We start from the raw sequence: 3,537 nt of genomic DNA on the forward strand, positions 1-3,537 counted from the left end.
ATCCGAGGGTTGGATTTGAATTTCGAAAGTTGCAGTAGTTCCGTCATGTCATTTGGGATGTGTGTGCAAAATTTCAGGTCATTCGGGACGAGGGTTTTGGTTAGGTTTTTGTATCGTAAAGCGTATTTGGTTAGAATTTTGAAGTCTCTTAGGCTTGAATCCGTTGATTTTAATCGGGTTTCCGGTGTTGTTTGGGGTGTTTTGAGGATTGGTGCAAGTTTATATAAGGTATTAGGTGGTATTGGTGCTTTTGGTTGAGGCCCCGGGGGCCTCGGGATAATTTTGGGTGGTTAACGGGGAAATTTTCTAAGTTGTTGCAGCTGGTATGTTTTTCCCTTCTGGTATTTTCGCTTCTGCGGTTTGGGAACCGCAGAAGCGATTTTTGGCTTCCCCTCAGAGACCGTAGAAGCGGTCATCTTTCCGCAGAAGCGGAACTGCTGGAGCGGTCATGTGTCCGCAAAAGCGGAATTTCCCCCCTTTAATGAGAAACCGCAGAAGGGTTATTTTGCCGCTTAAGCGGGACGGCAGAAACGGTCCCTTGTCCGCAGAAGCGGAAATGTCTGGGCAGAAATAGGAAATTTCGAGGGTTTAATTTCATAAGTTTGAAAATCAATTTTGAGCTCGGGCAAGGGCGATTCTGAGAGGATTTTGGAGAGGAGATTATTGGGTAACATTTCTATGATCCTTTCTAATTATATTCTATCATTTAGTAGTTAAATCCACCTTTTAAATTCGAATTAAGGATCAAAAATGGAAGAATTTGGGTGAAAGTTCATTGACTAAACTATTGGGTTTTGAGGGGGCATTCGACCTCCGATTTCTGAGATTTTTATATGGTTAGACTCGTGAGAGTACGAGGTTTCTGAAAATGTGAAAATTATTCGGTTCCGAGATGTTGACCTCAGGGGCGTTTTGGTCATTTCACCTATTTTCGCGCCTTAGCTTTAATTTCAATAGTGGAATCAGTTGTTTGCAATATTATTTACAATTTGTAATTGAATTTACTAGATTTGGGCCATTTAGAGTCGGATACTCGTGGCAGGGGCATCATTTCCTAGTTGATTTCGCACCGGTTCGAGGTAAGTGGCTTGCCTAACCTTGTATGGGGGACTTTGTCCCTTAGGATGTGATATTTGATAATTGAATGTCTTGTGCGTGAGGTGACGAGCGCGTACTTGAGCTAATTGTTGAAAACCCGAATTTTTACTTAAAATACTTGAACTGAATTTCTTTCGTATTTGCTTTATTCTACTTGCTATCATAGCCTGTGCTAGTATGGAAAAGCATGTTTAATTGATCCAAATTGCCTATTTGCTTAAATTGCCTTAATTGTAATTATGTGGAGCATGTTAGGCCAGAATTATTTGTTGCCTTGTATTGTTGTACTTCAATTTCTGAATATTTCTCTGATTTTGGTTGCGCATTTACATTGGGACTACGGATGTGGGATTCCGGTAGCTCCCCCCTTGTTTTTTTACTTTGGGACTACGGGTTCGATTCCCGGGAGATCCCCCTGTACATTTATATTTGGGACTACGGGTTAGATTCCTGGGAGAACCCCCTGCACACTTACTTTGGGACTACGGGTTAGATTCCCGGGAGATCCCCCTGCACATTTACTTTGGGACTACGGGTTACATTCCCGGGAGATCCCCCTGCACATTGATAATTGGACTACGGGACGGTATCCCGGGAGATCCTTCAGATATATTCATACGGTGGACTACGGGACGGTATCCCGAGAGCTCCTCGTTCAGATTGATAAAATGGACTACAGGATGGTATCCTGGGAGATCCTTATTATTGGCATTTAAATGGAGTTGTTTACTCTGTGTTATCTTATTTTTTGTGTGCTAATTGTTGTTGTGTAATCCGATTTATCTCGTAGTTAATTCGATTTATTTCATAGTTGTATATCATTATTTCTTCTTATTTCATACTATTGACAGCCTTATTATTTTATTTAATCTCAGTAGGGCCCTGACCTTACTCGTCACTACCCAACCGAGGTTAGGCTTGGCACTTACTGAGTACCGCTGTGGTGTACTCATACCTCTTCTGCGCATGTTTTTCATGTGCAGCTCCAGGTAACTCCACCCAGGCGCACTATCCTCGCGGCGGAGAGATCTAGCAGAGACTTTGAGGTATATCTGCCACGTCCGCAGACCAGAAGTCTCTATCTTATTCCAGCTTTAGTATATGACTTCCTTTCTTTCGTTGTGTAGACATTCTGGAGTTAGAGCAGTGTATTTCATTTCTAATAGCCTGTGTTTCCTGTGAGTTTCTGGGTTTTGGGAGTTTGTTTGGATTTCGTGATATGGGTTGTATTATGCCAAGTGGCACTTATACACAGTTTTCTTTTGACACTAAAAGTTTCAGTTGTTTGCTTTCGCAATTTAGTTTGTTTTTTCGCAAGTTGTATAAATTACGCATTGTTAAGCTTACCTAGTTGTAGGGACTAGGTGCCATCACGACATGTTCACGGAGGGCGAACTGGGGTCGTGACAAAGAATCTATTCTCAGACAAAAATCTCAGGTAAAGTGGTTCGAAGATGGAGAAAAGAATACTAGCTATTTTCACTCAATCCTCAGAGAGAAAATAAGAAGGCAGCAGATCAATCGAATTAAAAACAGTAGGGGAAAGTTGATCAAGGGAGATAAGAAGATAGCCAGGAAAGCTGTTAATCATTTTCATAATATTTTCAACCTTACTCCTCCTACGATCAACAATTCAATTCTGGATTGTATTCCTTATTGTATCTCAAGTTATGACAACAACATGCTGAGTAAGATTCCAGAGGACAATAAAATCAAGGACGCAATTTTTAGCCTTAGTCCTCATAGTACTGTAGGTCTAGATAGCTTTAACGGCACTTGCTTTCAGAGTTGTTGGGACACTATCCAAAGGGAAGTCATTGAATTTGTGAAAGAATTCTTCAAAGGAAAATGTTTGACAAAATTTTACTCTCATACTTGTTTAGTTTTAATTCCTAAAGTTCACAATCCTGCTACTTTTGCTGAGTTTAGACGTATTAGCTTGTCAAATTTCACTAATAAGATTATTTCAAAAGTTGTCTCAATTAGGGTAAACACTCTGTTGTATAAATTTTGTCTCCCTGAATCAAAGTGGCTTTGTTAAAGGTAGACTAATTTCTGAGAATGTTCTGTTAGCCCAGGAAACTATTCACAATATTAATCATAAAAACATAGGTGGTAATGTAGTGATTAAAATTGACATGGCTAAATCATATGATAGAATGTCTTGGGAGTTTATCTATGATGTTCTTAGAAAATTTGGCTTCTCTGATAATTGGATTGGTCTGATTCATAATCTAATATGTGGTACTCTATCATAACAAATGGAATGAGACATGGCTTCTTCTCATCTTCTCAAGGGCTTAAACAAGCGGATCCTCTATCCCCCAACTCTCTTTATAATAGCTGTCGAGGTCTTGTCAAGATCTCTTAGTCTCTCTTATAGGAATCCTAAATTCATTCCTTTCTCTATTCCTACTAATGTTCCNAAATGAAATTTAT

The sequence above is a fragment of the Nicotiana attenuata genome, chromosome 2 (genome assembly GCF_001879085.1).
Source record: "Nicotiana attenuata strain UT chromosome 2, NIATTr2, whole genome shotgun sequence".
NCBI lineage: Eukaryota > Viridiplantae > Streptophyta > Magnoliopsida > Solanales > Solanaceae > Nicotiana > Nicotiana attenuata.